This window comes from Corapipo altera, unplaced genomic scaffold (assembly GCF_003945725.1).
Source record: "Corapipo altera isolate COAL_440 unplaced genomic scaffold, ASM394572v1 267, whole genome shotgun sequence".
NCBI lineage: Eukaryota > Metazoa > Chordata > Aves > Passeriformes > Pipridae > Corapipo > Corapipo altera.
The window spans coordinates 154,469-180,169 of NW_020884970.1; the positions used below are offsets into that span (position 1 = coordinate 154,469).

General features: G+C 46.1%; 1 long non-coding RNA gene and 1 other non-coding gene across 2 annotated transcripts; one reads left to right on the forward strand and one right to left on the reverse strand.

Annotated features, from left to right (window-relative positions):
- Positions 1–19: 19 nt before the first annotated feature.
- LOC113957536 lies at positions 20–9,196 on the reverse strand. Its single transcript, XR_003531203.1, has 3 exons — positions 9,068–9,196; positions 8,478–8,696; positions 20–141 (listed from the first exon to the last, which is right to left on the reverse strand). It is a non-coding gene; the product is annotated as an uncharacterized LOC113957536 (long non-coding RNA).
- TRNAF-GAA lies at positions 4,913–4,985 on the forward strand. The gene has a single exon. It is a non-coding gene; the product is annotated as a tRNA-Phe (tRNA).
- Positions 9,197–25,701: the final 16,505 nt, after the last annotated feature.

The following is a 25,701-nucleotide window of genomic DNA, read 5'->3' on the forward strand; positions in this document are numbered from 1 at the left end:
TGGAATCTGCGCTTTTCCATGTCCTTTGGAACAGCCTGGGAAGTTGTCATGGATCCAGTGTGTCTTTCAAGTGTGTGGAGCACTTCCTTGGGCATCCAGGACTCTCCTCTGCACTCCAGCTGGGAAGCAACCGCCTGGACTCTGGAACCATCAGAAGGTTGTTGCTGGGTGGGGATCGGTCCCTGCTCCCGAGGAACAAGTGATGGGATGAGAGGAAAGAGCAGAAAATGCACCAGGGGATTTAGAGGTTTAGATTGGATATTAGGATAAATTTCCTCACTGAAAGGGTGGTCAGGCAGTGGAACACTGGCCAGGCTGTTCAGGGAAGTGGTGGAATCCCCATCCTGGAAGTGCTCCAACAGGCTTCAGTGTTCAAAGGTGCTCAAAAAGTGTGGATGTGGCACTTGGGGATATATTGTAGTGGTGGACACAGTGATGCTGCATTAACCATTGGACTTGATGATCTTAGAGGTCTTTTCCTACCTTAATAATTCCATGAGAAGACCTGGAGTTCTCTCCTTCCTCCCCCATCACTAAGTGAAGCAAGAGGTAAACAATTAACATGGGCTAATTAACCAGTGAAATACCAGAAACCAGCAGAATTAAGGAGGGAAAAAAACCCCAAAGAACCACCAGAATGACAAATTAAAAAAAGATACACTAATTTCTGGCATATTCCTTTACCTCTGCCAGCTCCTTTCTTTCACTTTCTCCTCTTTTTTTTTTTTTTTCCTTTTCTCTTTATAAAGTGCTGGAATTTTTCCAACAGTCTTTAGACAAGTTGACGCTGACTTATGTCTGTGTGTGTGCAGGAATGTGGCTTTCCTCTCATCCCAACCTCATCCCAGCTTCCCAGAAATGCTCTGAGCTTTTGAGAGGGGCAGCAGAACAGCAGGACTTCTCTAGGACAAGAGAAAGGGCTGAGGAAATGCACTTTCAAAGGAAAGGAGAGATTTTTTATTCCAAGACAAAGTGAAATTGTGGTAAGGGATAAATCTTTCAGAGTGGCAGGAGTGGCCAGCAAATTATAGAAGAGGAAGAAAAAACCATGGAAAATAAATATTGTCGTTTATGCAACATATGCTGGGTGTTGGAAATAAATTATCTTTAAAGTCCCTTCCAACCCAAACCATTTTATGATTCTATAATTATCTATATACATACATATATACACCATTACAGAGGATTTTTCACTGAACTGTTATAACTGTATCACTAGAGGAACACTTTAGCATCCTTATTAACTTTATTCTGCTAAAGAATTTCCTGAACTGGTGAGGGAATAGGTTCAGGATGTCTATAATTATCAGCTGCTTCTGCCCACATTCCTGGCTGATAGAAAATTATTAATCTTGAGCCCTGGCTAATGGGCCATGTTGGGAGACAGAGGAGATTTGCTCAGGCTTGGCACTGCAAATCCCCAGCCTCCTGTGAAAATCCACAGGTTTTAGCGGATGCAAAGCACTGTGTCATCCCTGCCCATCACAGGGATGTGGCCTTAGGGACATGACCTTTGTCATGGGAGACAGCAGGGGCAGAGAAGGGAATCAAACAGCAGAGAACTGAGTATCAACCCACCACCAACCCAACGTGCCTCCTGGCTTTGATTAATTTAAAGACAGATATGAAAGAAAAACCCTATGAGGAGCAGCTGAGGGAGCTGGGGGGGCTCAGCCTGGAGAGGAGGAGGCTCAGGGGAGACCTCCTCACTCTCTGCAACTCCCTGACAGGAGGGGGGAGCCAGGGGGAGTTGGGCTTTTCTCCCAGGACAAGGGGACACAGCCCTGAGCTGTGCCAGGGGAGGTTTAGGTTGGACATCAGGAAGAAGTTCTTTGCAGAGAGAGGGATCAGACCTTGGAATGGGCTGCCCAGGGAGGGGGTGGAGTCACTGTCCCTGGGGGTGTTGCAGCAGAGCCTGGACGTGGCACTCGGTGCCATGGGCTGGGTGCCAAGGTGGGGTTGGGGCACGTGTTGGACTCGACGATCTCAGGGGTCTTTTCCAACCTTGTTGATTCTGTGATTCTGGGATTCTGTGAAAAAGGGCAGGAGGGAAGTCAGAGGCCCTAAGTGTTGACTTAAAAGGTGTTCAAGTTCCTCGAGCTCTTTGGGAACTGATGGCATCTGGCTGTGGGTGGACACCGGTGACTAAGGAAAGGTGTTTTGCAGAGCTCCAGCTGGTGAGGAATGAGCTGTGCGAGGGAAACACAAAGCCAAGGGGTTTCCATTGGGTAAACAGTCTGTATTTGGAATGCTTTGTATGAGAATAAACAGCCTGCCCAAAGCAACCTGCCAACTTCCCATCAACACTGTGTCCTTTTAAAGCACTTTTTTTTTTCCTTTTATTTCTAACAGCTTCACATCCTCCCAGGCAAGATCGTGTGGCAGTTTTGGAATCAATGAGGCATTTGGCATTTCCCTCTCACCTTGCCTGCCTTTGGGTTGGCACAGCTCCACAGCCCAGGTTTTGTGCCTGTGGATCTCTCTTGTTGGAATATTAAAACAAATGCCACCGTGGCTCATCCTGGCTGGAGGGAGGAGAGGGGGCAGGGAAGTCTCTGTGGCTCATCCTGGCAGATGAATCATGAACTCAGAGGGAGATTTTGGAAGGTCAGGGCAGCCACCACCTACTAAGAACAAGGGCAGAGCCACAATCCAAGGCCAGGCTCCTTCACTAAAGGTCACTCACTCAGGGAACATCCCCAGGGACCTCTGTACCATCCTGATCAGTACAAATACTGGAATATACTTTAAATACTGATCCCATGCCCAGCAAGTGGCATCTTTAGGTGGGAGAGAGGCCAGAGCTCTCATGTCCAATGTGAAAACCCCTCCTTTGATTACTGAGGCTTTGCAGGTCTGAGGGTGTCACACTGTTACCCCCCAGCAGCTTGGGAAAGTCCAAGAAAAAAACTGCCATTTAGGAGTTGGAGCTATTAAACTGTATTTTTGTAGGCACTCTAAAATTTACACTGAGATAACACAGGTTATCACGCAGAGGGGAAAGCAGAGGGGCAGCACTGATCTCTTCTCCATGGTGGGCAGTGACAGGAGCTGAGGGAATGGCTGGAGCTGTGCCAGGGGAGGGTTAGGTTGGATATCAGGAAAAGGTTCTTCCCCTAGAGGGTGGTTGGGCACTGAACAGGCTCCCCAGGGCAGTGGGCATAGCACCAAGGCTGCCAGAGCTCCAGGAGTGTTTGGACAATGCTCTCAGGCACATGGTGGGATTCTTGGGGATGCTCCTGTGCAGGAACAAGAGCTGGACTGATGATCCCTGTGGGTCCCTTCCAACTCAGGATATTCTATGATTCCATGTTTCCAGGAGTGTGCTGGCCCTCGAATTATCAGAGTGATCAAAAATATCCTATTTCTACCAGGGAAGTGTCTCCATCCAAGCTGCTTCAAGTGGAAGGCAATGGTGAAGGAGCCAAAGGAAGGCAATTCCACAGGATCACAGATGACAGGTCCATGAATTTGGTGATGACCAGCCCAAGGACTGTTTGTGAGCTGTGGCTCCTAAACGAGACTGTCTAACGCCCCATCCCACTGCATTTTGGAAATCTCCAGTGATGAGGACTCCACCACCTCCCTGTGGAGGTTGTTCCACTGATTGACTGAAAAAATTCTTTGTTATCTCAAGATGAAAACTTTCTGAGATGTCCACATTCAATTCATGCTCCCACTGCTTGGCAGAAATATGTGACTCTAATTAGTCAATGCTCATTAAGGGAAAGACTTTATTTCAGAAGACGCCCTTAATTTTTCACTCATTATTTGGGGGCAGGGGGAGCAGGAGGTTTATTTATTTAATTATCTCAGACGTAGGGGACTTTAAGTGCTCATCAAGAGGTGTCATTAAGCCAAAGGCACTTGCTCCAGGCACAGATCTCCAGAGTGTGAGAAGACAAGGGAGAGGCTGATTGGTCACAGCCTGGAATCATGGAAGGGGTCCTTAAATCCCAACCCTGTGCAAACCAAGATGCAGAGGAGTTTTCCTTTGGAATAAAAAGGGTTTGTACACGGCTTTAGCCGAGTGGGAAGTGCCAGAGGCCCCTGTCTGCACTGCTGCCCATCCCGACATCCCCAGGGTGCCGGGATGTCGCTTCCAGACTCTCAGCGGAGGAGCGGGGACAGCAGCTGGACCGCTTTGTCTGTCCATGAGCACTGCTGCCCTCTCCCGGCTCCAAAGCAGATAAAACCAGAGGAATTCGGCTCGGGAAGGACGGGAACGGTAGCAGAGAGTGCAGGAATACCGGGCGGGGGGGGGGGGGGGGGGGGGAAGATGCACAACCCGCTGACGATTTTGGGGCAAATCCACGCTACCTGCAGATGCTCCCTCGAAATCCTCACAGCCACTGAGGTCCTGCAGAGCAGCTCCTGCTTCCCGGGGTTTTGTCACTCTGTAGGGATCATGGAATGGTTTAAGTTAGAAGGGACCTTAAAAATCATTCCGTTCCAATGCCCGACCATGGGCAGGGATGCCACTCATTATACCAGGTTGCTCCAAGCCACATCCAACCTGGCCTTGAACACTTCCAGGGATGGAGCAGCCACAGCTTCTGTGGGCAAGGCGTGGCAGGATCTGTCTGTAGAGGGCACCCAGGCTATTCCTAGCTGGGGAAAAAGGGATTTCAGGTGTTTCTTCACGAAAATCAGACTTTTTTTGACCTTCCACAGATTTGCTGAAGGTTTTGCACCCCCGTCAAGCCACTGTGTGCCCCAGAACACGTGTTCATACACTGACAGGGAGGCTGTGTTGGCACCTTGGGCCATAGCTTTGAGCCCAGCCTGTCTCCATCCTGCTCCCTGAAACAACTTCTTTGTCTCCCAAGCTAAAGTCAACTAAAGGCTGCCCGAAAAGGCTGAAAGATCATTATATTTCAACAGGTTTTGTGCCAATGGCAGCCCCCGCAGGGCTGAAGTAGCTCAGCTGGGAGAGCGTTAGACTGAAGATCTAAAGGTCCCTGGTTCAATCCTGGGCTTCGGCAGGGTTGTCCTGCCCTTTTATGTGCCCAGGGCTGGGATTCCAGTACAACAGACACATGGACAGGTGGGAGAGAGTCCAGCAAAAGCCCAGGAAAGTGATCACAGAATGGGAAAGGTTGGAAGGGACCACAGAGGGTCATCTGGTCCAACCTCCCTGTTCAAACAGAGCACAAGACACAGGATTGTGTCCAGATGGTTCTGGAATATCCCCAGTGATGAAGACTCCACACCCTCTCCGGGCAACCGGTTCCAGTGCTGGGTCACTGCCCAGCAAAGAAGTTCTTCCTCATCTTCAGGTGGAACTTCCTGGGCATCAGTTCCTGCCTGTTCCTCTTGTGCCGTTGCTGGGCCCCTCCGAGGAGAGCCTGGTCCATCCTCTGCCCCCTCCCTGCAGACACAGACAGACAGGGATGAGGTTCCCTCTCAGCAACTCTTTTTGGGACTGAACATGTCCAACTCTTTCAGCCTTTCCTCCCAAGAGAGATGCTCCAGTCCCTCTATCATCCTTGTTCTCCTTTTCTGTTGTTCTCCTCTCTGCTGAATCTCTACAATTGCAGGCCAAGGGCTAGAAGACCAAACAAAATGAGCTGGCATTTGTTCTCAATCCTGAATCCAAGTGTTTTACAGAGATTCTGTCCATATGGACAAACTCTCACCCTCCTTTTCCCCCTCAAACTGGGGACTCATATCCCTGTCAACTCCTGGGACTCATCTGGCTAGAGCCAACTTACAAACTAGGCCAGAACATCAACAGAGAGAGCTTGACAGGAAAAAAAAAAACCTTGCAAAACACCCTGAAAGTTTTTCTTCCAGTGCTGGAAATGTGGAAAGTCTTACTTGGGTCTGACAAGATGTTGGCTCAGAAAAATCATACATTTGCTGAGCTGTGAACATGATTCCCGGGGAAAATGTGCTCACTCCTCAACTCACGTGGCATCTTCACATGGAACTTCAGGTGGATCTGTGAGTCCTTTGGAAGAGAGGATCTTCCAACAAACTGACCTCGTGCAGGCAACTTGAATAACTCGGTCTTGGAAAGCCCTCAGCTGAAAGTCAAAGGGGTGAAATTCTCTCCCTCACCTTTCTTTTGCAAGGAGAGAAATACCAGCAATATTTGAAAATAAGCAGACAGCTCCACTAAACATATTTTTATCTGAAGTCAAGCAACTAATGCAAAGTATCCCCCACACACTTGAACCCTGCTGGAGGAAGGCCAGTCCAAAGGGAAGACAGTGCTTTAAAATAGAAGAGAGGCAAGTGGAGAAATGGTAATTAATCACGTGAAGAACGAAAGAAAAATCAAAGGTCAGTTCTGAAAACTGAGGAAAGCATCCAAAACCAATTAAAGAACTCTTAGAGTCTGAAGCCCTTTGTGTACGAAGTCTGCATCTCTAGATGAGTCATCTCTCCAGCCTGCAAACTTCATATTTTTCCTCTCCCAGTGCCTTTCCAGGAAGGTGCCTTCACCAATCCCAAGCACAACTTCTCCCAGCCCACCTGCTCCTTCGAGCAGTTTGGAAAAGAGGGGACCAAAGTTATTCCTGCAGCGGATACGAAGACTTGGAAGAGCTGCAGAGGTGCCTGTGTCTAATGGTGGGTCAGCTGAAGCCAAACCCATCTCTCCTTGGGTTTTCTCCTTTACTCACCAGCCCACAGCAAATGCCAAGTGCTGCTGTTCCTGGCGGAGCTGCCGACAGTCGTGATTCCTCGGAGCTGAAAATAGGAGCAGTGCTGGCAGCAGCTGATGCTTTTGCTCACAGCTCCCAACTGAGTGGGCTCCCTCCAGAAAGCAGATGGCCAGGGAGGAACTCCAGCAATTTGCTACAAAACAGCCCCAAAGTCCCCCTTCTCCCACTGCTCTGAGAGCTCAGCATTTCATGACATCTAGTGGGCAAGGTAGAAACTTGTGCCGAGAGGAATCCCTTGGAATGCAGCGAATGAATTGGCCCCAGAGAAGGAGAGAGGTGGAATTAAAAAAGGAAATAAAAAGGGGAAAAAAAAAAAAAAAAAAGAGCTGATTTCCTCCTTTGAAACGGAGTTACAATCCCAGCAGAAACTCCAGAGAGAGACAGGGAAGGAAAACAACATTATGGAGAGGGCAAGTGGGCAATGATTTGAGAAAGATCAGACACCAGGTCAGTCCAATAAAGTCAATTATATTCAACTCCAGCCCTTTTCTTCAGCAGTTTCTCCTGCCTCCTGAGGAGGAGGAAACCTGAGCTCTCTTAGCAGGGACATCACCCAGAAGTGCCAGAGAAAGGAGAAAATTTCCTCAGAGAAACCTGTGGATCTATTTTATGAGGAAACCAGGAGTTATCTAACAGGGAAAGTGTGACACTGGAACATGTCACCGAAGTGTGAGATGTGAACCCCTCAGGACAAGAAAGACGTTGAGGGGTTGGAGCGTGTCCAGAGATGGGAATGGAGCTGGGGAAGGGGCTGGAGCACCAGGAGCAGCTGAGGGAGCTGAGGGGGCTCAGCCTGAAGAAGAGGAGGCTCAGGGGGGACCTTCTTGCTCTCTATAACTCCCTGATGGGAATTTGGAGCCAGGTGGGGGTTGGTCTCTTCTCCCAGGTAACAAGTGACAGGATGAGGGGAAACACCCTCAAGTTCCATCAGGAGAGGTTTAGGCTGGATATTAGGAACAATTTCTTCACTGAAAGGCTGGTCCAGCCCTGGCACAGGATTCTGAGGGCAGTGATGGGGTCCCCATCCCTGGAGATGTTTAAAAGATGTGTAGATGTGGCACTTAAAGACATTGTTTCATGGAGGACTTGGCAGTGCTGGGTCAACAGTTGGACCTGATGATCTTGGAGGTCTTTACCAAGCTTCTGTGTTTCCAGATTCCTTATTTGGGCATCAGAGATAGGCTGCAAACAACTAAAATCACCTGCCCACTCAGAGTTTCAGAGCCATTTTAGATTCATCTTCCCTGGTCTAGACTATATCCTTAGGATGAGGTACCTTGTTTATTAAAATGACCAAATTCCCTCAATTCCCTTAAAAATAACCTACCTCTATCCATTCATTTGGAGGAACATGTCAACATCTGGCCAGATGAAACCCATCTCAATGGACCAGAGCATCCAGATCTACCTGTTCTTGGGTTCTCTGCAAGCTTTAGCACAGGGCCCTGCTGTCTTTCACTGAGATATTTGCAGAACTCAACAGATGGAAAAGAAAACACTGGAATTCAAGAGGGATTTGCAGATTTGTGGCCCTCCAGTGTTTTGCAGTTGGGTGAGAGGGGAGAGATTAACCCTGATGCTGCCAGGGAGGTTTCTGAAGCCATGAAGGATGAAACCAGTGACAAGGTAGCACAGTGAAGCATGAGAGGTCCAGTTTTTTCAAGGATCCCACTGTGTGTTCGTCACCTGCTGGGCTTTCTTTTTCCTGCCTGTTTTTATCCCTGTATGTCTAAATACCCCCTCTCCCTTTCCAGTGGCTCTAAGACACACCCCACCCTTTCCTTTCCTGCTCAGAGAATTACTTACCCCATTCTCCATCCTTCTGTGAGGAGCAGAGTGAATTTATTCAAGTTGCAAAAGACAACTTTTGTTGCCTCTGCCCAAAGATTTTCCTCCAACCACCTAACTGAAAATATCCCAGGAGCTCCTGTTTGCTTTCAGAGATCACCTCACTGATTACTGCTGTGTTGCCTTGCTTTGCTTTCCTGGCTGTGTCTTCCCAGAGCTGTTTCCATTCCAGGATTTCTGACTCGTGGAGGAAAAGGAAAAAAAAAAATAAAGAAAAAAACTTTCTCCTTTGAGCCAAGCACAAATTAGGCAACTGAGCAGACAGAACTGATCCAGGGGAGAGTGGATTTGTAATCTAAATTACCATAGAATAAAAGCACCATCCACCCTCTGTTCTCTAATTTAAACATTGTTTCCCATTCTTCTTCCCTTTCTGTTAGACTAATTTGGTCTGAGGGCAAGGAAATCTCATTTGCATGTTTTAGAGGACATTAATTACAAGTCCTTTCCCTTCAAGGCCTGGTACTCCCGCACTGACTGGGAGCTCAGTGTGTCTGCAGCCCTGGCTCCTCAGGGGGCCCTTAATTATTGAGCCCATTGAGCTGTACCTGAGTAATGAGCTCAGGAGTGAGAGGTGCCTCCCTGGGGGTCTGGCTGGAAGGAGAGGAGGGGCACTGGGAAGGGAATGAACCACAGAGCAGCAATTCCAGTTTGGGAGATGTGAGTGTGAGAAGGACAGAGCAAGTGTCACAGAAGCATAGAACCATAGAACCAGAGAATCATAGAATCATGGAATCACAGAATGGTTTGGGTTGGAAGGGACCTTAAAGATCACTTAGTTTCAACCCCCTGCTATGGGCAGGGACACCTTACACTCGACCACGTCGCTCAGAGCTCCGTCCAACCCGGCCTTGTGCACTTTCAGGGATGGGGCAGCCACAGCTCCTCTGGGCAACCTGTGCCAGGGCCTCCCCACCTTCACAGGAAGAACTTTTCCCCTGATATCTAATCTAAACCTAGTCAGTGTGAAACTATTCCCCCTTTTCCTGGATTATCAGGCTTTATTGGGTGGTGAGGCCCCGGTACAGGTTGCCCAGAGAAGCTGTGGCTGCCCCTGGATCCCTGGAAGTGTCCAAGGCCAGGTTGGACGGGGCTTGGAGCAACCTGGGCTAGTGGGAGGTGTCCCTGCCCATGGCAGGGGGTTTGGAATGAGATGATCTTAAAGGTCCCTTCAAACCCAAACCATTCTACAATTCTATGATTGAAGTGCCCTAATCCTGTCCCAGATTCCCTGTCCCACAAAGCCTGGAATCACCAGATTCAGGACTCCAGTCAAGGTCTGGTTTTGGCCTTGCCATGACAGAGGGTTGTTGACACCCCAGCATAAAATGCCTTGAGCATCCCTTCCTCACCCAGGCCTTCTGCTGCTCTGACACATGAAATTCAGGATGCAGTTTGTGCCATAAATTCACCCATGGTAAATATTTGGAGTCTTTTCAGGGTTATCAGTCACCAAATCTGAGGAGTTGGTGGCCTCAAGCACCATTTCAGCTGTGATGTTCCACATCCCAGTGCTGGTGACTATTTCTTACCTGACCTCTTGCATCGTGTCATGCCAACAGTCACCTCTTGTGTCGTGTTCTGTCTGTCCAAAACCTCTGAAGAATTTGTCCAGTAAGGAACAATTTGTCCTACTTTTTTTTCCTGCGGTCACCCTTCTTAGCTTTGTATCTTCTGGGTTCCACTCTAAGGTGAGGAAAGGTCTTGAGAGCAGGTTTAAGTTTCACCATAATATTTCCATTTTCCCCCCACATACCTGGAGTTTCCACCTGGAGCTGCTCAGGCTCAGAGGTTACATTTGGGTTGGTCTGTTAAAAATTACCACCTCTGGTCTCCCCTGACACGTAATGGCTTTATGATAACCCTATTTTTCTTGAAAAACAGGGTATTCATGTACAAATTTCTTCACCCATATCATACCCTGGAATTAAGACAGTGTTAACTTATCAAGGCACAAAACCCAACCAACCAAACATGAAATGGGTCACTCCAAAAGTATAATAGAGCAAAAGATTGACTTCTAGACTTTGGGAACATCAGTTGAACTCTTCTTACAAAGTGTTTCTTGGGATGAACTGGGCTGAGTTCTGCTCCCCTTGGATGATCCAGATCTTATAAATGAGTTCGGGCTCATTTTGAAGCACAAAAATATTCAAGCTCTCCTTTTCCTGCAGAGCTCCTGGGCTCTGGTTATTAAATCCTTCAGTGATGCTGGTGTGGAGTGGGTGAGTCTGGACCTTAGGCTGGATCTGGAACCCAACCTGACCCAATGTGTGGATTTTTGTGCTGTAGGTCATAAGAGATTTCTGTTCCTTGGGAAAACAGTCCCATCTGAAAAGTTCCCTCTCAGCACCTTGATCAAACCATTTGGGAGAGAGGCCAAGCCAGATGGAAGGTGTCCTTAGAGGTCACCAGCTCAATCCCCAATTTAAAGAGGACCTGTTCTTCCTGTGCTCCATTCTCCTCATTAGAAAGTTTTTCCTGAGTGTTTGGTGCTGCTGACTCCTGCCAATCATCCTCCAGAAGATGACAGGAGGCTGGATTTGCTCCTCAGTGCATCTGTCTCATGGCACTGACAGCAAACCCTGCATGTTATTTCCAGAGGTTTGTTGTGGCAGGGAGGGGAGGGCTGGGGGCTATTTGTGTGGCTGTCTGTGAACAGCAGTAAAATTTAAGCCTCTGCTGTGTTTTATTTATGGGGTGTTTCCAGATGCCGAGCGCGGAAATCATTTGCTTAATAAATAATCCAAATAAACAGACTTTCCAAGTGCCTCGTGCTCACAGCTCAGACAGCCACACACTGAGTGACAGCCTGCCAGGGAGCTGGAGGCTCTGGAGCATCTCTGTTTTCATGGAATCGTTAAGGTTGGAAAAGACCTCCAAGATCATCAAGTCCAGCCTTTGACCGAACACCACCCTTCCCACTAAACCATATCCCCCAGTGCCACATCTCCTCATTTTTTGAGCACTTCCAGGAATGGTGACTCTGTCACTTCCCTGGGCAGCCTGTTCCAGTGCTTAACCACTGTTTCAGTGAAGAAATTTTCCCTCCTATCCAACTTGAACATCCCCTGGTGCAGCTTGGGGCCATTTGCCCTCGTCCCATCACTTCCTACCTGGGAGAAGAGACAAACCCTCACCTCACCACAACCTCCTTTCAGGGAGTTGTAGAAAGCAAGAAGGTCTCTCCTGAGCCTCCTCTTCTTCTTTTTGAGCTCTTCCTCAGTAATGAGTGACTAAGGGATGGGCAATTCCTTTTCCAGCTGGAAAAGTTTTCCTCTTTTTTCCAGAGACCCATCAAGTACCACAGGGGACACTGAGTAGCACATTACACTCAGTGCTGCAAGATGTGGCTTCAGTGTCTTTAGGCAGTGGAGTTACCTTGGGAAAGTTATCCAGGGTACTAAAATCTGGGAGATTTAACAACCATTGTCAAACACAGGAAGGGGCTGCCCAGGGAAGGGGTGGAGTCACCATCCCTGGAAGTGTTAAAAGCCACATGGATGTGGCACTTGAAGATTCAGTGGTGAACAAGGTAGTGGTGACAGTTGGACTTGATGATCTCAGAGGCCTTTTCCAACCTTCTTGATTCTATGATTTGAGCTGATCCTCCGGGACCCTTTAATTGGCCTGATCATTATTTTCTGGAACTGTTAGATGTGTTTCAAAGGGTCCTGCATGTCTGTAGGAGGGGCTGGATCTCCTCTTGGTTCTCTGTCCTGTTGACCAGCAATATGTTGATGTATTAGACTAAATTTCAATAAATACTAGTGACAAGGATCACACTCAGTAGAATGCAGAGAACTAGATGACCTTGAAGGTCCCTTCCAACTCAAACCATTCTGTGATTCTATAATTTATCTCATCCTAAATTAGACATGGACATTCCCATTCCCCCAGCTCCGCTCAGTTTGTTAATTTGATTGTCTTTAACCGTAATGAGAATGAAGATAATTAACCAGATGCAAACAACTAAGTCCCAGACACCCAAAGCTGTGCAGATGAATCCCACTCTTCACCTGGGCCTCAATTTCTTAGCAAGAAGAGGAGATTAATCCCACTTTTTTATCTTGTAAGGCTAAAGAAAAATGTCAGGATATTCAACAGCAGGAAAATTAGGTCAGCATGTGAGAACTTTCCTCTGCTGTGGCTTCATGGCACTAGTTGGGAGAACACCCCAGGTCTGGCTAAGATTAGGCAGATAAAAACAGATTTTAAGGCATTTCTTCCTCCTCACATTCTCATCCTGGACAGAGTTTCAGAGCAGAGCTTTTATTCCCTTCTGTCCCCTCGGAGAGAACATTGTTTCTCCATCCATATGGATGAAGAAAGAGTCATGTCAGCAGCAGAGTGACAGGAGGAAATGGATAATAAATGTTTTTACATGAGCTGTTCTAGCTCTTGCTGCAGTGGAATCATTCCAGGAGACAGCAGCAGCACAAAGTGATTTGTAAGAGAATGTCCTGGGACACTCAAAACCAAAACATGTGTTAACACAGGGACAGGAGGACTTTAAATGCTTCTTTTTAAAATCTTTAAAGTTTAAAGGAGTGTGGGACAGAATAAGGAGACAGAGGTTGCTGAGAGATCCCTGAAAAAGTGAAGGATAGCAGAGAGAAAGTAGGAAGAGTGAGGAAACAAAAATAGAGGACTTTTTTCTTCTATAACATTTGTGTCTAGTGTGTAGCCTTTCTTCTTCTGTTTAAGTTAAACTTCCAGAGTCCCCCAAAATGGAGGAATGTTCAGCGCATCCAGTGGATTTTATATCCAAAATTCAACATTCACTGGCTCCAGAGGAAGCCTTTGGTGGCCAGTTCAGATGGAACCTCTACATAAAACAGAATAGTTTAGGTTGGAAATCACCTTTTGACGAATCTCATCCAAAACTCTGTTCCAAGCAGGGCCAATAGCTTTTCCAGTCGAATTTTTATATTGCCAGGAGATGGGATCCATCTTCTCTACATCCTCCCCTTAAGGAGTTTCATGAAGTGATAAGATCTTCCCTCACCCTGAGTCTGAACATACCTTCTTCTCCCACCTTCTCCTCCTAAATCCTCATGGTCCAGCTCTCCCAATCATCCTGGCTGACCCAGCCCAGTATCCCAGTGTGTTTTTTGAGCTGGAGAACCCAAATAGGTCACACTGCCCATGTTCCTCCTTTGATCCATAAGCAGCAGTAGGTCAGGAATGTGTCTGAGTCTTTCCAGGATTATTCCAAGTCAAGGATGTCGCAGTGGAAGATGTGACCAGTTCCTGGTGTCTTCCCTGCCCTCCTGGCCTTGTCTAATTCCTGGCAATGAACAGCAGCTCCTGTTGACAGTGCCATCAAAAAGGCCAAAAACCTTTTAAAATGTGCTTATAATTAATTTTGCAAGTCCCTTTAATACATGTTCATTATCACTTGCCCCCCCTGACACAGGTTAAAACCCGAAGGAATTGAAATTAGTGGGTGTTTTAAGGATCATTCATCACTGATCAGCAGAAGCCACAGGATGTGTCAGGAGCAGTTTCCTTCACAGCGGGAAAGAGAGGGAAGAGAAAGTTCACATTTTAAACTTCCACTTCAATAGACTTAAAAGCCAGATTACATCGAAATAGGTGGTTTTTCTCTCAGCTTGAGACCCGAATGCAGAACAAAATAATTCGATTTTGTATTTGGAGGCACATCCCACGGAGTTATTCAGCAAGGAAAACACGTTGGCTGTTTTTCCTCTATCCGTGGGTACACACGTGTAAGGGTGTGTGGACGTCCTGCCTTCAATTCAAGCCATTAAAGGAGCTGTCAGAGCTCTTTCTTGCCCTGTTCCCAAACTGCCTCATCCAGGGGTGATCTCCTGGCTCCGCTGACGTCAATCCGGGCTTTTGCAGCGGCTTCAAAGGAACAGGGTGAACTCAGGGAAGGAGAAATGTTCCTCAGTTCCCCACTGGGACGGGGACAGGCACCTTCATGTTGCTCTTTCCACCACCCTGAAGAATCCAGGCTGCTTGTTTATCCCAAGCTTGGCTAATTCCCACCCACAACAACTGGTCCAGGAGCACTCCCAGCATTTTTTAGGCAGCCAAACTCTTGTCTCTGACCAGTGAAGGGTGAATGTCTCCTTCTCTGGGTGATTAAAAACCAGAGACAAGAACAAAACTAGTGACAAGAGGAAAGCTGAAAACATGGAAGAAATTCCTGCTGGCTGGAATGTCTCCCTAATTAACTGTTTGTATTCCATAGAATTCTGTCTCGAGGGAGAAAATAGTCAAATCCTGGAGGTTTTTTTCCTAATTTTTTAAGTTAAGAGTGGTCATACCCATATCAGTCCTTCTATCTAGGTTTTCATTAGTATAGATAAAATGAAAATAAATATAGGTAAATAAATACAGATAAAAATAAAAATATAGATAAAATAAATAAAGATAAAATGAAAATAAAATTAAAATTTTTGAGTAAATTACAAGAGTCAGTGATAAAATTAATTACTTTGGATGTCTCCACGTTTTACATTCATTGTGTCTTGTCTGCCAAGAACACTTGAAATATTCACAATTGGGACAGTTTCTTGAACTCAGGTGATTAGAGAGAGTGACACCCAATGTCATTCGGGTATTGAGTTACAAATTGTCCTACCTTGGTATGGAATTTCACACACAGAACAAAAAATTACACTTCCTGAAGATTGAATTTTTTTCTTCCTTCCTTCCTTCCTTCCTTTCTTTCTTTCTTTCTTTTTTCTTTCTTTCTTTCTTTCTTTCTTTCTTTCTATCTTTCTTTTTCTTTCTTCCTTTCCTCCTTTCTTCCTTTCTTTCTTCCTTCCTTCCTTCCCTCCCTCCCTTCCTCTATCCCTCCTTCCTTCCTTTCTCTTTCTTTCTTTCTTTTTCTTTCTTTCTTTTTCTTTCTTTTTCTTTCTTTCTCTCTTTCTTTTTCTCTTTCTTCCTTCCTTCCTTCTTTTCTTTCCCTCTTTCTTCCCCTCCTTCTTTCCCTCTTTCTTTCCTTCTTTCCTCTTTCTCTCTTTCTTTCCCTCTCTCTTCCCCTCTTTCTTTCTCTCTCTCTTTCTCTATTTCCCTCTTTCTTGCCTTCTTGGGAAAACCAAAGCATCTTCTGCCAGCAATTTAAGGAATATTTTGGGAAACACTCAGGCTCCAGGAGATGAGTTTTGAGTGAAAAAACAACGTCTAAGAAGATAAAAGATCCTGTGCAGTGAGAGCTGATCACTTTGCCTCGTTGATAAAAGAAATACCTTTTCTTTCTTGCTTCTTTCCACATTGGCCACCAAAATGAAAAGCTGGGAATACAGACTGGAATTATTTGTGCTTGTATAATCAAGCCACATCTATGCAAAATTGCTTCTTAATGACTCATCACCCTGCACTGTTTGTCTTCTCCCGTGGCCCAGCTGACTGAGAGGAGTTGTTAGACCTCCCATCCCTCCCAGGCAGCCTCTCTAAACATTTGAGTTTTATTAGCTGTTTATAAATTATATCAAAACACATCAGGCAACCCGTGGCTGGGAAAGAACAGCCATTGCTACATGTAATAAATAACAGAGCACGGGATGAAAACGGATATATACATTTTAAAGTGCACCTGAGGCACATTAGAGTCATTGCATAATATGTTTTGACTTAATAAGAAGATGCACTTTGTGTAAAGATGGTGCTTAAACTGCCTTTCCCTGACTGATTTATTAGATGTAAATGTTTACACATCCACTGTGTATCCTGGGGCTTGTATGAATAAAGTCAAAACAACCTTGGGGGTGGGAATGCATTTCAGTGGGTAGGGAAAAATCCTCCTCTCACTCCCGGTGATGTAAAGCTGGCACAGATCTCCTGACCACGCTGGAATTGCAATGAGTTGTCTTTGGGATCAAAATGATGCTTAAAAGAGGCAGAATAGATGCTCAAAATGCATATTTTTTTTTCATATTATGAGCAAAATAGTGAGATGTTTGAACAGCTTACACAGGGAGATGAGAGTTTCCCTGTCATTTGATTTCACAGAGATTCAATGACCTAAACCCTCCTGAAAAAAAAATGAAAGAGAAGGAAATGCTTTGTGGCTGTAAAATCAGACACTGTGGGCATGATTATGTAGAGAAATTATATGGATACATGGATATGTGTATCCCCAGGGAAAGGGTGGAGTCACCATCCCTGGAATGGTTCAACAAAGGCGCAGATGTGGCATTTGAGGACATGGTTTATTGGTGTGGGGACAAGGGTTGGACTTGATGACCTTGGTGGTCTTTTCCAACCTTAATGATTCCTTGATTCTATGGATATAGAGGCAGAGAGAGGATTCTCAGAGAACCTAAAGGACTAAACTAAAAATTCTTGCTAACCCTGAAATCTTTGACCTCAGGCTGGAGAAGGGGTCTGACACTTTCCTCCTTTCCTGGTAAAGGCTCCCTTTAGGCTTAGTTCTGCAAACTTTTGAATGGATGGATCCAAAACTCTCTGGGGAGATCCTCACCAACTTTGGCAGGGTTTATGTTCAATTCAGTGTCCCTAAGTGGGAATTCAGGATAGGTTCCTTTTGATTTATTACTGATCTCTTCAGAATTATGTGCTTGTCTACATATTTTGAGCACATGTTGGTACTTATAGATACCCTTATATGTTGTTGTCCACTTCTGGATCTCAGATTAATTCAGAGTTAGGAATTAATGTGTCCTCTGAGGTTCATTCACTGTTATCAGCAGCATCCCTCATCTTTATGTGGTAAATCCGGGAAGCAGGACTTCCAAAAATGTAGAAGTTGCCCAGGAAGACAAAGATTGTAAATAATGGAAGTCACTCCTTCCTCCTCCTTTCTGTCTTAGTTTTTATTGCAGATTTCATACTGTTTGAAATATTCCCTTTATCCCTTTGGGTCAGCTGTCCTGGTTATGTCCCTTCCTGAGATCTTTCTTGCCCACCCCCAGAGGAGAACTTTGGAAAGACAACCTTGATAAACTGCTGTGTTATCAACACCTTTTCAGCGTTTAAAGCACAATAAGGACACTACAAGGGCCGTTAAGGGGAAAATTAACTCCATCCCAGTCAGACCCAACACGAAGAGAAAGCCACTGGATGGAGCAGGAGATAAAAGCTGCAGGATTGTCAGGGAGCACAAAGATATCAGAGCTGGCTCAAAGCAGCCGTGCAGCACAAAGCTGACAGTAGCTGCAAAATCCCACAAGAAGGATCAATTAGCTCATGCTTCATTCCATCCTGGTTCAGTTAATACTCTGACACTGGAGTTAATGAATGTAAAATAAACTTGAACGCATCTCGAATGCCCCAGGGTTTGTAGATCTGGTTCCACTTTTTATAGGTCTCTGAATGACACTCTCTGTGACCAGGCACCTCTCTGTGTTGGGATTTGCCCTCTGTAAATGGGTTTACGGGCACTTTTTTCAGTCCAGCACTGTGTGAATATAATCTGTGCATTGACAGAGTCTTGGGTGCTCAGGGAAGAACAGAAAACCTCTCAAGATAAAGAGGAAAGCAACTGGTTTCACAGAATCACAGAATTTTTAGGGTTGGAAGAGACCTCTGGAGATCATCCAGTCCAACCCTTCTGCCAAGGCAGGGTCACCCAGAGCAGGTGACACAGGAATATGTCCAGGTGGGTTTGGAATGTCTCTAGAGAGGGAGACTCCATGATTTCACTGGGCAGCTGTCCCAGTGCTCTGCCACCCTCCATGGAGAGAAGTTCTTCCTCATGTTGAGGTGGGATTTCTTGTGTTTTGCTTTGTCCTGTTACTGGGCACCACTGGGAAGAGTCTGGCACCATCCTCTTTGCACCTCTTTGAGATATTTGGGTGGATTGATGAGATCCCCTCCCAGTCTTCTCTTCTCCAGCCTAACCAGGTCCATCTCCTGCAGTCTCTCCTCACCAGAGGAGAAGCTCCAGACCCCTCATCATCTTTGTGGCCTCTGTTGGACCCTCTCCAGTAGCTCCTTGTCTTTCTTGAACTTTGGGGACCAGAACTGAACACAGAACTCTAGATGTGGCCTCCCTAGGGCCGAGTAGAGGGGCAGGATCACCTCCTGGACCTGCTGGCCACCCTTCCTGATGCATCCCAGGATCCCACTGTCCCTCCAGGCCACGAGGACACGGTGCCAGCTTGGCCTGGGCTGAACTGTCAGAAAGAAAAGGAAGAAACCCCACAGCTTGCAGGTTTTTTTCCCAAAATTGCCTCTTGGTGGACACTGCTTGACCTGATGTTTCCTTGCCATTTTCCCCAGACCCTGTAGTGGAAACACAGGTTGTGAACTCTCTGCTGCCTTAGCAGTGGGAAAAACTTGGTCTCTAGACCCAGGATTATGATTCTGAGCCCTGAGGTTTAAATTAAACCTTTTTTCCCTGGCACAGAGGCACAAAAAAAAAAAAAAAAAAAATCAGCATCTTATTTAAAAGCAAGGTGTGGTGGAAAAGGGAAACTCCACAGGGAGATGGTTCAAATTAAAACTGATGAAGGTGCATAAAACAGCAAGAAAAAAATGGGAGACAGAAGGGGGAAAAAAAAAAGAAAAAAAAAAAGAAAAAAAGGAAAGGAATTTAAAAATAAACCCCACAAACCCAGACACAAAAAACAATGCCTGTGGCATCTGCACTCGTGCCCTGAGCTGGTATCAAAACATCTTTCACCCTAATTAGACTCTGACAGGCTCCAGGTTGCTTCCTGGGATAGAGAAGGTTTGGAGTTAATGGTGCCAGTTTCCAGCCTGCCTGGACAGGGATCTGGCTGGGAGGAAAGCAGTGGTGCCAGTGGGTGCCAGGGACACAAAGTGCCCTGGTTTTTAAATCCCTGACAATTACACAAAGGGAAGACACACTTGTCTCAAGGGGGGAAAAGGGTTTTTTGCACAGGCATTTGCAGGGATCATGGAAAGAGATCATGGAAACCAGATTTGAAGGGGGAAAGGGATAAAATCAGAATTTCTAAAGATAAATCTGGGAGCAGCTCACCATTGTTTAAGGTTCTTTGGTCTCAGTGGAGTAGGGAATGGACATCCATGTGCCAGGAAAGATGCCAAGATTATTGATGTGTTAAAAACCATGGAAACACCTGAGAGGGGTCATGAAGGAATTAGGGCTTCTTTCCCCCAAAGTTGTAGGATCAATAGTCCAGGTGAAGAGAATCTGCACCAATGCTCCCAGCATGGGCAACAAACAGGAGGAGCTGGAAGACGTTGTGTAGCTGGAAAAATATGTGTTTCCAACCATGGAAACACGGTGGGATGACTTGCACAACTGCAGCAGTGCTGTGGGTGGATATAAATTCCTGAGAAGGGACAGGCAAGGAAGGACAGGGGGTGTTAGAGGTGGTTTTGGTTGTCTGGAGCTTCATGATGGTGGCAACAGGGTTGAGTGTTTATGGATCAGAATCAGGCAGAAGGCCACCAAGGCAGAATCCTCTTCCTTCCCACCCCCCTAGGATTAATTCCTCTTTGGTTTTGGTTTGTTTTGGGGTCTTCCTCATTTGGTTTTGGTAAATGCTTATAAGCTTTGGTTTCTAGCTTTTTAGACATCACCAGCCAGCCATCCCTCACTGAGCCCGGGCTCTGTGACTGCTGAAGCTCTGTCATCCTCCTGCTTTCCCTTCTTCTCCCTCAGGCTTGAATAAGTAGTGACTTATTTGGTTTTTTCCCCCTCAATTCCACTTCCTTGTCAATGAAACTGCTCACAGACAAAAATCTCGAGCTCCTGTGCGAAGTGAATTGTGCTCCTTGAAGAAGTGGAGCGATAAGGGAGAAGCAGAGAAAAGCAAATTCTGTACAGTTGGGGGGTTTTATGGTTTATAAGCAAAAAAAAAAAAAACCAACTCAATTTTCTGATGCACAGCCTATGTCAAACTATTCACGTGCCAACAGTGAACAATAAAGGGAGGAAAGACAGTGAGGTGGATTGAACTTAAACACAATTCTTTCCCACAAAACTTCAGGGCTGATCAGGGACTGTTTGAGACCAAGAGAGATTCTTGGCCACATTCCCTGTGCACAAAGCCACCAAACTTCCCATGGTTTCTGCCCTCGTGCAATCAACTGCAGCCCAGGGTTAGGAAAAAGAGGGATGGCCAGAGGAGGAGGTGAGAGGAGGGAGGTGCTGTCAAGGTCCAGGGATGTTTCTGATCTTCTGACAGTGGTAAAATGGAAGCAGGATGGCCTGGGGACAATTCCACCGGGAACAGGCTCCCCAGGGGAGTGGTGGAGTCACCACCCCTGGAAAGATTCAAAACAGGAGTAGATGTGGCACTTGGGGATATGGTTTAGTGGGAATGATGGTGTTGGGACAAAGGTTGGACTTGATGACCTTGGAGGTCTTTGCCAACCTTATGATTCCATGATTTTCTATCTGCCAGCAAAGTCTGTTCTTGGCTGCCACTCCCAGCTCCTTCCCTGTTCTCCTGGTAATTCACCCCTGCACAAGAATCACACTGCCTGTGTGTTATTGGTTTATTTAGCACTGCCAGTCTCTCTCCTTTCATTTTCCTTCCCCCTTTCCCACTGTATCTCTTCCCCTTGTTTGTCCTCGGCAGCTTTTGTTTGAATTAAATCTCTTTTATTTGCTCTCTGGGGGAGAGAGGCTGTTCAGGCTCTATTTGCCTTAAAGCAGAGGCATAACAAGATGGGATGTGCTGGGCCAGTGGCATTTCATCCATCAGCACTATTAACTCCGAGTCCTCTGATTTTCATTCTTACCAGGTTTCCTCCTCATCACACAAATAATCCTTTGCTTTTCACTACATCCCTAACTCAATTTTTACATATTACCCCCCTTCCACCAACACTTTGCAGCCTCTATAAAAGATATTTATATTCTAATTATTGCTTCAACCCTGGCATAACTTGTGAGGAGATTTAAACACCAAAACTCCTTCATGAAGTGCTGCTCTCGTGAGCAGCTGCTTGCAAAGTTTTTTAAGGGAAACTTCACTTTGCTCAGTCCCAAATCTGAGAGCCTTTGGCATGGACTCAGATGCCAACACATCCCCGTGTTGGCACATGTGTGGATCCACAAGACATGTTTGATGTGTGCACACAGAAGGGATTTGAGTGAGGAATTTGATCTCCACAGTGCCCTGAAGGGAGGTCGTGGCCTGGGGGGGGGTTGGCCTCTTCTCCCAGGTCAACAAGCTACAAGGATGAGGGGAAATGGCCTCAGGTTTTTGCCAGGGGAGGTTCAGGTTGGATTTTAGGGAACATTCCTGCACTGAAAGAGTGGTTAAGTATCAGAAGAGCCTGTCCAGGGAAGAGGTGGAATCACTCCCTCTGGAAGTGTTCAAAAAAACATGGAGGTGCAACACTTCACGCTATGGTTTGATGGACTGTGGTGGTGTCTGGCCCAAGTTTAGACTTGTTGACCTTGGAGGTCTCTTCCAACCTTTATGATCCTATGAATCCACTGTCACAAAAAGCCAAGCTCTTTGTGAAGTTTTCCAGAGCAGTTTCCGAGGTGAGAAGCGGGAAGAAGCTGCAACATGCACTGAAAATACTGATCTTGGAGGTCTTTCCCACCCTTAATAATTCCATAAAACAGTATTTCTGCCAGGATGAGAATCCTGACAATCCTCTCTTCATACCTCTCTTTTTCCACTAGAGGGCTGGAAAGGCAAAGCTTGTGCAAAGTGCAATGAGATACACACAGAAACTCATTTATTCCTTGTGCTTCTGCGCTTATGCAAACTAATTCATTTTTAATTAAAAACAAAGACTATTTTAAGTATTTCCTTACTTCATCTCTCAAAATGTCAGCCAGAAACCTTTGCTATGTGAGTCCAAGATGGCACTGCAGGCAGAATTTATATGACATAAAGTAGAAGTACTATGAAAAATAGAATTTGTGTGAGTTGGTGTCTCCTGGGCCAGAAACAAGGTGACATCTTTCTTATTTTAGACACATCTCTCGTTCCTGTCCATCCATGCATCCCTCCATGTCCTCTGATGCTTTTATTCTATCAACTTACCTATTAATATTCCTAATTATTTAAACAAAATTAGTCCCTGCCATCTGGTTGCCTGCCTGTTCATTCCACTGGGATTTGACTCCAAAAGTGGTGTTGCTGTTGCTCTCCTGCTGAGGTTTCTGCATAAAGAACAGCTTTTGGGGACATTGGAAGTTGTTTTCTTTTAAGGAATGTTGCAGATAAACAAGTCTTCTTCCCGATTAGCTTCCACCACCTCTTTGGATGTAAAAGTTTGGCTGCAGGCAGGTGTCCACGTTAAATTTGAGGACAAGGAAGGTTGTTTGTCAGAGAGTAGGTTTAGATTGGATATTGGGAAGGAATTCTTCCCCGGGAGGGTGGAGAAGCCCTGGCACGGGTTGCCCAGAGAAGCTGTGGCTGCTCCATCCCTGGAAGTGTCCAAGGTCAGGTTGGACAAGGCTTGGAGCAACCTGGGATAGTGGGAGGTGTCTCTGACCATGGCAGGGGGTTGGAATCAGATGTTCTGGAAGTTCCCTTCCAACCCAAACCATTCAAGGATTCTCTAATCTCTGGGGGGCTCTGGAGAAGCAACCACAGGAACTACTCACAGAGCCTGGGAGGCCAAAGGAACACAGAGTGATCTCATCTCAGATTTCCTCATTTTTAGTGTTAAAGGAGTTTCAACTGAGCTGCTCAGAGCCAAAGCCTGTTTACCAGCAGGAAATAAAGCAGCGTTGCTAATGAATTGCTGCTCTCTGGTTCCCATTCCCCTAAGCCTGGCAGTTAATGATGATATTAACTGTTGTTGTTCTATTATGCTGACATTTAGAGCTCTCCAAAATTGGCACAATGTTCAAAATGGGAGAATTAAACAGAGAGAAGCTAAAAAGTGATGCTTTGGCCAGGAAGGGAGATCACCCTTTGCTGACAGGGGAGACTGACTGAACTTTTCCCTCTCTTTGCCTGTGATGTCAGAGCTGGCTGCATTTAAGCAGAAATGTGGCCACAGTGAGAGAAAAGGGCCATTTATATATATTAAAAAAAAAATATAACTGAATAAATCTACAAACAAGCACTAAATATTCCTATTTAGAAATCACACAGCTCAGATGGAGCTGTAAGAAATACAGGCTGTTATTTTATTCATAGAATCATTGAATGCTTTATGTTGAAAGGGACCTTCAAGATCATGTTGTTCCAACCCCCTGCCACGTGTCTGGAGAAGAGAAGCCCTCCTTCAAAGTAGTTAATTTGATGAGCAGGAACAAAGTAGCAGAGAAAAAGTTTAACAGCAGCAAATAATAATTAAAAAAAAATTTTAAAAAGTCCCCTGAAGCTTTTGAAATGTTCTGAGACGGTTTTCAGTGGAGCTGCTCACTTGCAAGCTCTCTGCTGGTGAGACGTGTCTGCACAGCCTGGCAGACATTCCTGGTTCTCACCTGGCACTGGCAGATGGCAGAGGAACACAGGCTGCCAATTTTGGATGTCAGGGTGGTGTAATCCCTCCTTCAGCTACGAGGGATGGGCTGGTGGGGATAGTGGGAATTGCTCAGGTGATGGGAGCAGGAAACAGTTCCAAAAGCAGCATCCCTGTCCGTGGTTTGCACAGCAGGTGCCCTGGTTGCCCTGGTACTGAGATCTTCTGCAGTATTGGGTTTGCAGAGCAATTTTTTGGTAGCAAGGGGCTACAGGGGTAGTTTCTGTGAGAGGCTGCCAGAAGCTTCCACCCATGTCCAGCAGAGCCAATGCCAGGAGGCTCTAGGATGGACCTGCTGCTGACCATGGTCAAGCCCACCAGCAATGGTGAGAGCACCTCTGGGATAACATTTTAACAGGGGCAAAAAGCACCTGAAGAACTGCTGCCTAAGAAAAGAGAATATGTGAGAAAAACAGGAGAAGATAGAAAGAAGGAAAGAGAGAAAGAAAAAAAGAGAGAGAAGGAAAAGAAGGAAGAAAGGAAGCTCCATTCCCTACCACTCTCTGGGCCCTGTCATCAGTCAGTTCCTAACCCGGCACAGAGTGCCTCTCTCCAAGCCGTGGGCTGCAGCTTTTCCAGGAGTATCCCATGGGAGACGGTGCCAAAGGCTTTGGTGAAATCCAGATAGACACACCCACAGCCTTCTCTTCATCCATCAGGTGGGACTGATGCCTGTTGTCCAGTTGCTTCCAGCTTCCTACCTTCCCTGATGCCTTCCCTTCAGCCCTCTTTTTGCTCTCCTTGCCTCCCTGTCCTTCCTTCAGTGGAAAGGCAGCTCCCTGTCTCATTAAATTCACCAAAATACAGTGCAACTTAACCCCAGCCCATTTTCAGTGGGTTTTTCCTTCAACTTGCCCTAATTCAATCCCTTTCGGGCAACTGCATCCCAGATAAATGCAATTCCAGGAATTTCATTAAAAATAATTTGCTGCAGAGGAACTAAATAGCCTTCACTGCAAACAACCAGCAATCGATGGGATGTGATTCGGTTAAACACAATTGCATCCAACAGAAGGAAATTAAATCAAAGCTATGCAGTTGTACTGCAATTAAAATTCAGCCCTGCAAATCAGGGCAAAGTTTAATCAGTGCCAGAGAGAGGTTTTTATTTGGCTTTCTTGAATATATTTATGGCTGGGACAAATTAGCAGCCCTTGATATCCTTGTGTGTAACACTGGCCCTGGTGGAATGTTTTCCTCCCACGTTTTGCTGTGGAATCATTTCACAAACCCTGAGCCACCAGGTTATTCCTAGTCCCACATTCCCATATTTTTTGGTGCTTTCTCTCCTGACAGTCTATTCCCTGAGATTGTTTTCCTGGGCTGCTGTGAACAGTGTGGGATGAAATCCCATCCAGCTGTGACTGGGGCTTCCCAAATTCAACCTGAATGTTCAGATCCTTGAAAAGGCCAAATATTCAGAGCCTCACTCCACCATCTCTCTCTGCTCCCTCCTCCTGGAGGTGAGGGTTAAAGAAGAGCTATTGGAGCATTTTGGAAATGAATTCATTTTGGAAATGAATTCATTTTGGGAATGAATCTGGGTTGATATTTGTGTCCTGTCAGCTCATCCGGTCTCAGAGGTTTTCTCCTCCATCACTTCTAACCCAGAGAAATGGCTTTTCCTGGGCCTAAAAATTCATTTATAGAATGAATGTCCCTGCAAGGAAAAAAGCAGGTCTGATGTGTCCGTGCACCACTTGTGGTCCCACCTGGAGCAGTTGAAGAGGTATTTGCCTGGTGACTGTTCATCAGCAGATTTAGGAAAAGGACTCATCCCATTTGGCTGACATGGGAGTTTCCTTGG